This window comes from Lissotriton vulgaris, chromosome 11 (genome assembly GCF_964263255.1).
Source record: "Lissotriton vulgaris chromosome 11, aLisVul1.2, whole genome shotgun sequence".
NCBI lineage: Eukaryota > Metazoa > Chordata > Amphibia > Caudata > Salamandridae > Lissotriton > Lissotriton vulgaris.
In genome coordinates, this window is record NC_141699.1 from 391,999,853 (window position 1) to 392,014,881 (window position 15,029).

Below are 15,029 nucleotides of genomic sequence, written 5' to 3' on the forward strand. Positions count from 1 at the left end.
GCGGATTTCTTGATGAACTGGCACTTTGTTGGTTATCGGATGATCACCGAGCGTTCTTAGGTAGGCCCCTAGAGGTGGAGGAGGTCAGGAATGCCATCATGTCTTTGAATAATGGGAAGGCCGCCGGACTGGATGGCCTTCCTGCTGAATTTTATAAGTGCTACGTGGACATCATGGCCCCTGTTCTCCGCGAGGTATTTGAGGAGTCCCTGGAGGAGGGGCGTCTGCCGAGCTCCATGCGGGAGGTCGCTATTACGTCGCTGCTCAAGCCGGGGAAGGACCCGGTGGATGTGGGTTCCTATAGGCCCCTCTCATTGCTCAACTGCGATGTTAAAATCCTCGCTAAGGTCCTGGCGTTGAGACTTGCCGAGCTCATGCCCGTCATTGTACTACCTGATCAGTCGGGGTTTGTGCCCGGCCGTGCTACCTCCCACAATCTTCGCACCTTGTTTTCGCTTGTGTCGACCATTGCTCCTGATATTCCGGTTGCCGCCATCTTTCTTCATGCCACCAAGGCGTTTGACTCCGTTGAGTGGGGCTATCTTATTGATGTTCTTTGTCGTATGGGCTTCCCCCGGATCTTCATCTCATGGGTTAAGCTCTTATACACTGATCCGATGGCGAGGGTGGTGGTGAATGGGGTGCTATCCCCCTCGTTCCCTCTCACAAGAGGGACCCGACAGGGATGCCCCCTCTCGCCCCTCCTATTTGCCATTGCCATTGAGCCTCTGGCCTGCAGAATTCGTCAGCTCCACCAGCAGAGCGCCTTAAATTGTCTTCAGCGGCAGGTCGGAATTTCTTTATACGCTGACGATGTCACGCTTTATGTTAAAGACCCTGAGACCAATCTTAATTCGCTCTTGCGGGAGCTGGTCGCTTTTGGGGGTGTCTCCGGCGTCCATATTAACTGGCGGAAGTCCCAACTTTTCCCCCTTACTGCGGCTGTAGCTAGGTTTCCCCTCGATTACCCTCTGGAATGGTGTGATTCGGAGTTGCGGTATCTCGGCATTGTCGTGTCATTGGATAGAGAGGAAACGGTTCGGCTTAATTATGGTGTGGCTATTACTAAACTTGCAGACGACGTCACAAGATGGATGTCCTTGCCGCTCTCCATGGCTGGTAGGGCGTCACTTATCAAGATGGTAGTTTTGCCCCGCTTTTTGTACCTCTTTCAAAACCTTCCATACCATCCTGGTGCTTATTTCTTTCGCAGACTTCGCTCTGAGCTCATACGATTGTTCTGGGGGGGCAAGCAGCCGCGGGTGGCTTGGGCTACCCTAACATTACCCTATCCTGATGGCGGATTCGACGTCCCTGACTTTGAGCTTTATTACCTTAGCGCTCAGACACATTACGCATATCACTGGATGCGCCCCACGCCGTTTATGCCCCAAATTGCAGCTGAACATTGGGTTGCCCACCCGCTCCCATTGGAGGGGTTGGTATTGGGCAAGGTGTCAGATGTGGACACGCCTCGTACGACGGTGACGTGCACGGTCGATGCTTGGAAACGGGTGGCTCAATTGCTGGGCGTCTCCTTTCTTTATTCGCCGGTCATGCCTCTGGCTTATCACCCTGATTTGTCTCTGTTGCTGGAAACGGGGTTTCAACGGATGTGTAGGCGGCTCGGTATTCTCACGTGGGGTGACTTGTTTCATGAAGGTACCTTCCGCACGCAGGCTCATTTCTTTGGAGTAGCTGCCTGCTCCCCTTTGGAGCTGTTTTATTTTGTCCGCTTGAGGCAGGGCATGCGCGCATTGTTACCAGATTTCCCTTCGGAGCCGGAGGTTACCCTCCCCCTCCACGTGCTGTTGGTTTCAGATGAGCGACACCTGGTGTCGAAATTATACGGTGCTATTCGCCGACAGCGTTCGGTCCCGTCCAATCGGGTGCGCGAGCAGTGGGTTGCTGAGTTGTGCGCCCCTATTACTGACGAGCAATGGAAGTACTGCTGCGGACTCACGGCCAATATTTCCTCCAGCTGTCGCCTTAAGATTATCCACTACAAATTTGTCCAGAGGTACTATTACACCCCCGCGAGGAAACTTCGGTTTCACTTAGCGGAGGATGCCCGATGCGCTAGGTGTCGAGCAGAAGGCGCTGACTTTCTGCACTTGGCTTGGAGTTGTGCGGGGGTGCTGGAATATTGGACTCAGGTCCATGAGGCCCTGCAAATTATGGTGGAGGATGGGGTGACGTTTGACCCCTTGGTGATGTTGCTGGGTTATTCTAAGGACGTGCCTGCCTCTCATCGCAGATTTGTTGATGTGGCCCTGCTGCTGGCTAAGCGTAGGGTTGCTTGTTGCTGGGGTCGTGGCAGGGTGCCGCACTTCCAGGATTGGTTGAATGACCTCATATACTGTCAGGACCAATATAACATCTACTCTGAATTGATGCCTGTTAGATGCAGACCGAAGGACTTTTGGAGCCCGCTCCAGGTGTACCTCCTAACTAGAGCTGTGCAGGAATCTGATTCTGAACATGGGGACCGGGTGGGGGTTGGTTGACAGCAGTATGGTTGTGCTGGGATTTCATTTTACAATTGCTGGTCCTTAAGTGTCGGGGGAGGGTCTGGGCTGCTGCCACTTTCTGCGAGTTTCTGGGGGCTGTGGTTCCTCTTATGACAATTGGATGGTAGGAATTGCGATGGGACCCCTGTTAGGGTTTCCCTTGGCCCTCCTATCTTAGTCTCCTTTATTTTATTTTTTGTGAGCTAATAGAGTATGTTCGTAATGTATTGTCTTATTAGCTTGCCTGTGCATCCTGGATCATTTCTTTCTCATTTGCACTGTACATTTCGTAATAGCTATATGTGTTGACTGATATGCTACCCTGTACTTGAATCTGCTATTCTTCGAATCTGACGTACCAATGTAATGGCCAATCTATGACTGTATGAATCGTGCTTGCACTTCCTTTGTCCTTGCTTATCTCCAAATAAAGGTTTTAAAAAAAAAAAACTATCCATATTAGTAAAACAATTTTATGTCCTTATCCATTATGATTTAAAATTCAAAGTTTTATTTACAAGGACAACCCTTCCCGAAATCTATATTGTAAAATCGGTTTTAATTTTCCTACAAATTCCTAACTCCCAGACTCATCTGTATTCATCCGATACGCTATTGCAACCATGGTCAAAATGGTCAAAGCTATTTTGAGTCGTATCTATGAAGGCATCTCCAAGCCTACTCGTTCGTAAACATGAGTCTCCGCACTCCAATATGTCAGTTTCCCACGAGTGCTGTTAGCAGGCCATCGTTACCCAGCCTCTTTGTCGAATTTCATACGCATACCGAAGAGGTCAAATCAGACGTAAGAGCAAGAATAAAAAAGTTTAAGAAGGAGTAACAGAAAGGAAAGGAACACCCACATCCATCACCCTTGGGTGTCTATCCACTGTTCTTAACATTTTCATATGATATCAAATTCGAACATAAATAAGGTCGACATCTCATAGCGATCTGGATCGATATCTAGTCAGATGTATTTCTTACAGTATCCACAAATCATTTCTGAGTCTCATTAATAGTCTTATACAGAACATTAATTCTAAACTTGTTCTGTACGAATCCACAATATACACAATGGTGCTCTAAGTGTTACATATATATCAGTTTAGCTTCCAAAGTTTGTTGCATATGTTGTTTTGAAGTTATAATCCCAGATTGTATATAAAAGGAGCATTACATCTATCATCAGCCCTTGTGAGGTCATCCTAATTAAAACAATTCCTTAGTGTCTCAAAACAAACAATCCTCCAGTTTTGTATCAATGCACACCCATTTCTTGGGAAAGATTTTTTTTATATAATACATAGTGCACATTATACTAAAGTTGCATCATGTTATCATTGAAAGTGGAATACATATTCTTGATAGCATTCCTAAATTACATTCTACTGTCATATTGGTCATGACAATGTGTCCACCAGGCAATATCATATACAGCAAACCTAGAATTGACATACGACTGAATAACTCCAATGAATCCCCCAGAAAATATTGGAGCTCATCGTCATAAGCTCGGCCCCTCTCCACTGCATGTACCCGCATTATCCACCTTGCTTCTAATTGGCGGAGTTTAAGCTCCCTATTTCCACCTCTTACATCAAGTGGCTTTATCTCAATCCCATGAAACGCCATAGATAGGTGTTCTGTTTGTGATTTGCTTTCCAATGCATGTACTGCAAGTGGGTACTTTGTATCTCTGTTTTTGAGTGCCCTGAAATGTTCTGCCATCCGATCCCTCAATCTCCGAATAGTGCTACCAATGTATACCATGTTGCACCTACAAGTCACAGCATATACCTCATAGGTGGGATTACAGTCAATGTGCGTCTTTATGTGGTAAGTCTTTGAACCATTATAGCTAACTTGCAGTGTCCCATGCATCGACATATGGCACATGCTGCAGTTACCACAGTGAAAGGAACCCTTGGGCAGTAAGTGCAACCATGTTGGAGTCTGTTCTATCACTCTGGGATAACTGGGACTAATCATATTCTTTATGGTCATACCCCTACGGTATGTGATGGAGGGGTTGGAGTCAATATGTTGCCGTAAAGCAGGATCCAAGCTCAACATGAACCAATACTTTTTTAGAATCTGATATATCTTAGAATACCAGGGATTGTAGTTGGTTATCAGTCTCACCGGGTTTTTACCTATGTTGTTCGTAATTATCTTGGGCTTAAGTGTTTGTCTTCTGACAAGTCAAAGAACTCTCTTTTTGGCCTTATTTAAGACTCCTTGTCAATATCCCCTGGAAAGAAATCTCTTCTCTATATCAACTATGTTTTAAAAAAAGTCAAACTCTTGTTATGTTATGTTATGTTATGTTAATAACACTTCTATAGCGAACAGCTGCCCCAGCCAAGGGGCGTCCTGGCGCTTCAGAAAGGGTACCCAGACACAACACAGCAGTACAAGAGCAGAAGCGCACAGATCTGGATACTAAGAACTATGAGGGAACAGATGCATTTTGATAGCCCTCCTGAACTTCAGCAACTCATCTATTTCACGAATGTGGGACGGAAGAGAATTCCACAGTTTTGCAGCCAAAACCCGGAAGGAGCGACCTCCCGCCCTACACAGTCTAAACCGTGGGACAACGACCAAGTTTTGGCCCAGGGATCTCAAGGAGCGCGAGGGCACGTAAGAAATCAGAAGATTATCAAGAATCTGGGGGAAAGGCCAACTTGAGGATCTTGAAGGAAAGGCACAGGGTCTTGAAGTGGATCCTCTGTGCCATATGCAGCCAGTGTAGAGGGTGGATGGTACTCTCTGCAGAACAGAACCTCGGTAACCCCACCAGGGCTCTGGCTGCAGCGTTCTGGATACGTTGCATCCGGGCGATTTCAGCCTGGTTGGCCCCCAACAGTAGTGAACTGGCGTAATCAAGTCGAGATAGTATGGATGCTTGTATGACCAACTGCCTAGTAGAAGCATCAAAGAACCTCAAAATAGGTCTCAACCCTCGTAGGATACCAAAACAGGTGGCCGCTACTTTTTTTGTGTGGCCACAAAAACTGAGGGCAGGATCTAACCAGACCCCCAAGTTTTTTACCTCTGATACTGGAATAGGATTTACACCCAGCTCAGGGGGCCACCACATGTCACCCCAAAGATCCGTTCGCTTGCCCACTATCATGACCTCCGTTTTTTTAGCATTAAGCTGGAGACAGTTGGTATTCATCCAGCTGGCTACTGCCAAGAGTCCATCCCGAAATCTGGGGGCAGCAAGGTCGGATTCCCCACTCAAAGCGACCGCCAGCTGCGTGTCGTCAGCATAGGAGACCATAGTCATGCCCCAATGCTTGACGACAGCCGCCAGCGGCCTCACATATAGATTACACCATTACGTCGTGCTCTATAAAGTTCACCATATGGGATGGCATTTACAGTTGATCTGGGGTGTGCACTATCATTGTGTAACACCGCATTACAGGATGTTTGCTTCCTGACAGTTTGCTGCACAATCTCCCACTGTCAACAAATAGTGTCAAGTCCAAAAATGTGATTTTCTCTCTACTGTAATCAATGGTTAAGGTCTTATTGTAAGTATTATTGTTCATGTATGTATAGAGGTCAAGTAATTCGACTTTACTTCCCGTCCATATGAAGAGTAGATCTTCTATAAATCATCCGTAATAGTTAATACAGGAATGCCACCGTGCTCCGCCCGGGCCCCAGAGATGCACCGTCTCCATCCACCCCATAAAGAGGCAGGCAAAAGTCGGCGCAAATCTGGAACCCATCGCGGTTCCACAAGTCTGTTTATACCATTGATTCTTAAAGAGGAACACATTCTGTTCCAAAATTAGTCTGGACATAGTTAGTATCATGTTAGTATGTTCCAAAAATTCAACAGGTCTCCTATGTAAAAAATACTCTAAGGCCTGTAGACCCAATTCATGATTGATGTTAGTATAGAGAGAACTCACATCCATAGTGACAAGTATCATTTCTGGTTCCCATATAAAATCATTTAGGATATTAAGTACATGCTTCGTATCCCTGATGTTGGAGGGTAAATTCATGACATAGGGTTGTAGCAATACATCTACAAATTCGGCCAATTTCTCAGTTGGCCCTCCTATACCCGAAATTATGGGCCTTCCTAGAGGAGATGAGGGGTCTTTATGAACCTTTGGCAAGGTTCATAAAGAATACTTTATCCGGGTTTCCTGGCGAGGGCCGAGTGACGGCAGTACGATCACTAGAGCAGTAGTGGAGGAGACCGTCTCAAAACACCGGGAACAGACGGACAGCTGCCTCCGAGGCGCGGGACCCCAGAGCCGCACGGAGACCAGCCACTGAGGAAAGCAGGGACCGGCCAAGGGTTGGGAGTCCGAGAGCTCTAAAGGCCGGCAGAGTGAGGAGCAGACCCTTGGAGGCGCTGGTGTGCGGACTGCGAGCATCGCCGGTGTCCAGCACCTGAGCAGCGCGGCATCTACTCGGCCGCAGGATGGCCTCTGCCCTGTACGCGTGCACCAAGTGTCACCAGCGCTACCCCTTCGAGGAGCTATCCCAAGGCCAACAGCTCTGTAAGGAATGCCGTATAGCACATCCTATAGTAAAGTGTACATACTGCAGATCAGAGTTTCAGCAGGAGAGCAAAACAAACACAATATGCAAAAAGTGTGCTCAAAACGTAAAGCAGTTTGGCACGCCTAAGCCATGTCAGTATTGTAACATAATAGCAGCCTTTATTGGCACCAAGTGCCAGCGTTGCACCAATTCGGAGAAGAAATATGGGCCCCCTCAGACTTGTGAACAGTGCAAGCAACAGTGCGCTTTCGATCGCAAAGAGGAGGGCAGAAGGAAGGTTGATGGAAAGTTATTATGTTGGCTTTGTACGCTGTCTTACAAGCGAGTTCTTCAGAAGACTAAAGATCAGCGTAAGAGCTTAGGTTCTGGCCATTCCAATTCAACGCCCGCTACACTACCTGAGAAAGATCCACCCCCTCATAAACATCACCATCACCACCACCATCACCACCACCACCGGCACAGTGGTAGCCACCACCACCACAACTATCTATCTGTATTTAATTTTGCCCTGTGGTCCTGCAACATGAGCCGGATCTCCTGGATCACTCACCCCTCCCCCCTGCAGCATGGCACCAATGGCTCCAGTGCCTTGAATGTGCTGCTCATGGCCCCCGGAGGCCACACATCTTCCAGGGCGGTTGTATCCACACACAACCCACCAGCTGCCGTGGCAGCGCCTCACGGACAACGCGTGATCGCACCAACACCTTCACCACCTTGCACTCTCTCACGCCCACCGAGCCGGATGACTGCAAGCTCTCCAAGATGGCGACGTGCCTGCGGCTGGCCTCCAGCGTTATCTCTCACCTGGGCTCCCACCTTCTCTACTGGACTTCTTGACTTTTGCTCTGTCCTGACCGACACTTTGCTGCTGTTTTCGGACAGTTTCTCTGGACTCTAGCCCTCCTACCATGCCCCTGGCCTTAACCCCTCTCCCTGTGGATGATCCTCAAATGTTTCCTCCCTGGTGTGCTTCCCCTTCAGTCCATTCCCTTGCATCCCTCCCACCCTCCCTTTGTGCTGTGACTGCATCCACACTTATGGAACTCTACTCTTTGACTTATTGTAATAACTCTAATTAATGGTATCTGCTTTAGACCTTGCACCATATACCATTCCTATGTGACTCTTAGAGCTTATCCAGTCATATCCCCTCCCTATGTATATAGAGATAACTCTAATCACTAGTGTATGCAGTAGACCTTTGACCGATTGCAATAATGCTAAGCTTTGGTACTCGCTGAAGTCCTTACACCATATACCACCCCTATGCGTCTCCTAGAGTTTAACCAGTCATATCCCTTCCTATGTGTATGTAGTTGACTCTTATCACTAGTGTTTGCAGTGGACCTTTGTACTATCTACCACCCCTATGTGACCCTTAGAGTGTTTCAAGTCATATCCCTCCTGTGTAGATAGAAGATAACTCTAATGACTAATATCCTATGTGATTCTTAGATTGTATCCATGTGTATCCCCTCCCTGTGTTTAGAGTTATAGCTGTAACGACTAGTCGCCTGTGTGACTGTTGGAATATAGCCAGGTATCCCTTCCCCCGTGTGTTTAGAGTTATAGCTGTAACGACTAGTCGCCTGTGTGACTGTTGGAATATAGCCAGGTGTATCCCTTCCCCCGTGTGAAGAGATAACCCTATTCACTAGAACAAAAAGAAACGTGTTCTTGAAATGTGTAACGTAACTGATTCTTTGTAAAGTGCCTTGATAACATGTAACGGAACTGGTGCTATGTAAAGCGCTTGGTTAACCTAATCGGTTCAAGTTCCTGAAATGTGTAACGTAACTGATTCTATGTAAACTGCTGTGATAACATGTAACGGAACTGGTGCTATGTAAAGCGCTCTGATAACCTAATCGGTTCAAGTTCGCGCTATAGAAAACTCTAAAAATAAAATAAATAAATAAATAAATAAGGTATATAGACACCGGAAACGGGGACGATAAACAGTAAGATATTCAAATTCAGTGTCGTTCAAAAGTGTTTCTTGGTGCCATATTACATATATTAGATATTGCATAGCTATTACATCTAAGATAGACTTGTAAATAATTTATGTGTTTGGATTTACAGTTGCCGGATAATAGTGTTGAGTCTGTGCAATAATGGTCATATATCAGATCTATTTTAAATGACAGTAGTTTCCTTATATTTGATTACCGTGGTGACATTGACAAATGAACCAGGTTAATGTTTAAAGGTTTATGTTTGGGTCTACACAATGGCCGTAATGACACCTAAATTAGAAACCAAAAATAGAGTTTAACACGTGGTATAAGACATGACCCAAAGCCATTACATTAGTTTGGGGCACTTTTGATGCGTGTAAGGACATCTCCAGGAGTTACAGAGCGGAATGATAGAGCTATGTACATGTGAGAATTTCGAATCTTTATACAAACAAGAATGAAGGTATCATCGGTAAAGAAACATTAGGCTCATTTTACAGAGAGAACACTAACTAAAAGTATAGAATGGAGATTTGACTCCGTGTATTTATTTATTTGCTTTCTTTGTCCTACCTCCTCTCAGGAAGAACATATGATTATTCCTCACACTTGGAGTTTGGATTTTGATTTTGAATTGCAGTGTTATGGAGCTGGGAGACTCACAGTTTTGAGAGAGTTTTGATCTTGATTGATGATGGAATAATATGAGACTTAATGGTCCATTTGTTTTATGGTTCTAATGTCAACTTAACACCGGTTTTGGCAGGATATTGACACCGCACAGTCAAGCACGTTATTACCTGGGTTACAAGAATAAGACCTGAAACTTGGTTTAGGTGAGACATACCTAATTCAATTTTATCCCTTCCTTTTGTGTTTATGTTTGATCTAATTCTGATTTTGGAATTTTTTCACACGGGTTGGTTACGGTTAGTTTAAACATGTGGGACTTGTGCACAGAGGTGGATGTACTATGCATCATTTGGACCCTGGTGTTTCCCACTATTAGCTTCACCTTTTGGGATGTTATAACTCACAGATCATGGCGCTAGAATCTGCTATCTTGTTTCAACAGCATTTTTTTTTTCAGAACAAGCTTTATTGTCATATCAGGAAAGATTGCAAGAATATTCCACGGTACTCCGAACCCCAGAGGAGCCATGAGCATAAAATCAATATACAGAGATAAGCAATCAATGTAGAAATCAACACTAATCAGTTTTGTCGAATAACCCCCCAATCCCTCCACCCCACAGAAACTACCCCCCACCCGGGTCCCCCCCTAACCCCAATCACGATGTCAGTCCATATTCGATAAAGCAGTCCATATGAAATTGGCAGTACACTCCTATCCTCGCCCTGGTCCATCAAACAGTTGTTCACTGATAGCATCCTGGTGCGCCGGCGGCTCCAGCCACAGCCCCTATAGTCCGCCCACCTCTTCCAGATTTTGAAATGCTTTTTAGGGCAGCCTCGTGCTTCGAACACCGGACGTTCTAAACCCATATAGTAGTCCAATCCCTGCTTCCAGGCCTCTATCGGGGGAGGTCGAGGGTTTTTCCAGGCACGGGTCACATCCCTTTTAGCCACCACTAGGCCTAGGAGTAACAAGTGTCTTTTATAGATGTTGCCTCCTACCTGCTCCAGAACATGTAAGAGACCCAGCTGTGATGTACAGGGGAGTGTCCAACGCAGCACCTCATCCAGACAATCCCAAACCCGCTTCCAGTACCCCTCCAATGCCCCGCAGGACCACACCGTGTGTACAAACGTGCCCACCTCACGGCCACACCTCAGGCAGTCAGGGGAGGCAATCAGACCAGCCTTATGCAATAGTTCTCTCGTGTAATAGGCCCTGTGCAGGTATTTAAACTGAATGAATCGTAATCGCACTGCAATATCCGTCTCCCTTGGGGCTGCCAGGGCCTCTCTCCAGCTCTCCTCATCCAATTCTCCTACATCTCTTTCCCATGTAGACCGCAATTTATCTAGGGTGGAGGAGCAGTGGGTAACGAGTGATTGATAGATGCGGGATATTTTCCTATCTTCTAGTTCCCCCATGAACAGCTTGGCTTCCAGGGGGGTGAACTCTGGCAGGGACTCCAGTCCCTCCAAGGCAGGGGAGATAGCGTGTCTAAACTGCAGGTATTGAAAGAATTGGGAGTTCGGCATATCATATTCGTCCCTCAGAGCCTGGAACGATTTAAGGGTCGTTCCCTTCATAACATGACCCAGAGTCGAGATCCCTATAGCGTCCCAGCCTCGGAATCCCCGCAAGGCCGCCAGAGCCGGTAATCGGCCATTGTGCCACAGCGGAGTCCCCTGCGTCAGTGTGTTCCACCACCCCATGCGGCCCAGCGCTCGCCGCCACACCTGGAATACCACCTGCATAACCATCGGAAGTCTCTTCCTCTTTGCTGCTGAGTACAGTAGCTCATGAAGGGTATCGGGGTCCATCAAATACCGTTCCAGGGCATAGGCCGGATCACTGCGGTCGCCATACCACCATTCGATTAACACCAACAGGTGGGATGCTTGGTAGTAAGATAAGATATCTGACGATGCCAGGCCGCCACAATATGTGGACAAGAAGCAGGTGCGAAGCGCCACCCGGACAGCGCCCCCAGCCCAGAGAAAGCGACCCAGCGCCGAGTTGACCTGGCGAAACCACTGCGGCGAGACAGGGTAAGGATGATTTTGTAGCTGATATAGCAGACGCGGGAGGGCCACCATCTTAAATATGGCGGAGCGGCCATATAGATTGAGGTGCATGCGGGACCACGTCTTCATATCAGATCGAACTTTGTTCCACACCGTAACTATATTGCGTTCCCACGAGAATCCCGGTATATCCGACAGAAATACCCCGAGATATTAAAGGCCCCCCGCTGCCTCCCGTAGGGCCGACGCCCAGTCACCAAGCGCCACACCATCTCCCAGGGTCCATAGAGTAGATTTCTGTACGTTAAGACGGAGCCCCAAGACCTCACCGAATATCCTCATAATTTCAAGAACTCTTGGGCCCGACCTATTAAGGTCAGTGAGAAAGAACAGCACGTTGTCTGCATAAAGAGCAATCCTATCTGACAGCCCAGAGTCCCACTCAAATCCCCTCATCTGTGCATCTATGCGGACCCACGCCGCTAGTGGTTCCATGGCGAGAGCAATTAAATATGGCGAGAGAGGGCAGCCCTGGCTGGTACCCCGTCCAATAGGGAAGGTCTCCGAGACCGCACCCGCCACCCGAACCGACACCGTTAAGTCAGTATACAGCAGCCGAACGTAGGAAAGAAAGTGGGGTCCAAGATTTAGCCGTGACAGGGGCGCCTGCAGGTAGACCCAGCTCAGGGAATCGAATGCTCGATCTATGTCCGCTAGCAGTGGCGCCGCTTGGGTTCCGGTAGCTTTCATCATTTCCAGTGCAGCTTGGGCTCGCCTGATATTATGCCTAGTGGCCCTGTGGGGCATAAATCCAGCCTTGTCTGGGTGGACCATTGTGGTGATTAACGGGAGGAGACGGTTGGCGAGGGCCTTGGCGAGTATCTTTGCTTCAGTATTCAGTAATGAGATAGGGCGATAGGATTCATGGCGATCTGGGGTTCTCCCCGGTTTGCAGAAGACCACTATCTTGGCGTGCCTCCAGTCTCCTGCCAGGCGACCTGCCTCCCTTGCAGCATCCAATGCCCTCTTATAGGGTGCCCCTAGCTGAGTATGATATTTCCGAAAGAACTCATATGGGAACCCATTAGGCCCGGGGGCCTTCCCTGCGTTCAACTCTCCAAGGGCCGTTCCCAGCTCCTCCGCAGATAGAGGGAGCTCAAGGCCATCATGCTCATCATCAGAGACCCCCGCTGTGGGAGATCCGCCAGAAACTTGTCAACCTCCGCCGCCGGAAGGGACTCCCTGGGGGAGTATTGATCCGCAAAATAGCATGCGAAGCTGTCAGCGATCGCCTTAGGGTCCGAAAGGGAGCCACCGGCTCCATCCCGTAGCGCTGGCAGTATCGGCGCCTGAAGTGTGCCCTGGCACAGTCTATACAGAATTGTGCCCGATTTGTCCCCCCACTGGTAGATTCTGCTCTGTGTCGCAAGCAACACCTGGCGTGATTCCTCAAGTTGCAGGGAAGCAGCATCCCGCTGAGCCTGCAGCAGCCGTCTAACATCCTCCTCCTCTCCGGTTTCTGTACAGGAGCTCTCGAGGGTACGCACACGGTCCGCAGCCCTCTCCAGCTCCGCTCCGCGCAACTTACGTGCCCCAGCACACCAGGCTATGTCTACCCCCCGGAGTGTGGGTTTCAATGCTTCCCAGAGGGTCATGTCGTCCACTCCCGATCCTTCATTATCAGACAAGTAGTGGGCTATCGCTTCCCGCATGTGGGATTGATACTCGTCCTGCTGAAGGTGCCAGGTGGAGAGGGGCCATCGAAATGGCTGCCGTCTCCTGTCCATCAATGACTATGGGAGAGTGATCGGAAAGCCCACGCGGCAATATGGCCGTTGATTCTACTCTTCCTATCGTGGGGCAAGGAACAAACGGGTAGTCCAAGCGAGAGAAGGAGCCATGAACCGCCGAGACATAGGTGTATTCCCTACTATGAGGATGTTGATAGCGCCATGCATCCGTCCAACCCAAGCTCCGCACCATATCATGCAATTTCGTAGGCGTGGTCAACGGCTGCCCACCACTCGGTCTAAAACAGTCCAACGTACCATCCATCACATCATTCCAGTCCCCTCCAACCGTCGCCAGGGCATCCGGGATCTCCGACCAAACAGCGAACATTTTCTCCACCAGGGACCACTGCAGCGGGGGGGGGCATACACACTGCCAAAGACAACGGGCTCACCATCAATCGTTCCCTTAACAAACACGTATCTACCCTGGGCATCGACCCACTGCATAGAGTGAATATATGACACCCTCCGATGAATCAATACCGCAACACCCCGTGACCCTCTGACAAACCCTGCGTGGTACACTTGTTGATAACCATAGCGCTGCAAGCTAAGGGTCTTGGTACCCAGGAGATGGGTTTCTTGTAATAAGTGGACATCTGCCTTCTCCCTCTTCCCCTGCTTCAGCACAGCGCCCCTCTTAATTTTATTGAGCCTGCCCCGAACATTCCAGCTCACTATCCGTAGCGCCACCCTGGGGAGCTCCGGAGCCGGGCCTCTAGCCGCCATCATTTGAGTACGTGTACAATCGCCTGGGCGTATGGGAGTGAGTCTGCCTATACCTTGTCAATCGAACCAGGTAGACCATCGTGTAACAATGAACTATCCCTGAGTACCCCAAACACCCGCTGTCCCCCAAAGCCCCACCCCAAGCCTGGGCCGAACTCAACTTCTCGAACCCCCCCACCCCCCCCCACCCCATACCTCAGCAACATTGAAGTAGCTGTCGCGGCGTGGGTGAGCCACTGCCCCCAACGGGAGGTCAGTGGCCACCCGCTCCAATGGATCCCCATAGTCCAACCCCACAACCCCAAACTAGCCCCTTAAGGGGGCGATTGACACCCGTGGAAAACCGGACTGCTGGTACCCTGAGGCAAATGTCCGCCCTGCAGTCGCCCCCCCCACCCTCCCTCACCCAACATCTCATATCGAAAGTCAATATCCTTGTCCAAGGATGTCGGTGTGTTCTGAAGGACGCCAGTCACCTCGGCCGGAAAGCACAGGGCCACCCGCCAATCTCACCTCACTGCGCCATGGAGTGGTTCACCCCCATTCACGAGTCCACAGTCTGAGTATCTGGAAGGAGCGGTCCCCTCAGCAGTAGCCTTCTTGGCGGGAGATCGTTTAGTGGAGCGGGACCTCCAATTGCTTCTACTTCGAGATCGTCTATGTGTTTGCTTCGGTGTCGTCGAGGAGGACGAGTCGGAATCCCGAGCCGGCGGGGTGTGCTGCCGGACCCGAACCGTCTCATCCGTCCAGTTGAATACTTCCTCCGGAGAGTTGAAGAATAGAGTGCGGGACTGATAGATGACCCGCAAACGGGCTGGATAGCTTTG

At 49.0% G+C, this 15,029-nt stretch overlaps 1 pseudogene; it reads left to right on the forward strand.

Annotated features, from left to right (window-relative positions):
* The first annotated feature begins 6,704 nt into the window (after positions 1-6,704).
* On the forward strand, positions 6,705-9,176 carry LOC147679848 (protein FAM76B pseudogene; annotated as a pseudogene).
* The last annotated feature ends 5,853 nt before the right edge of the window (positions 9,177-15,029 follow it).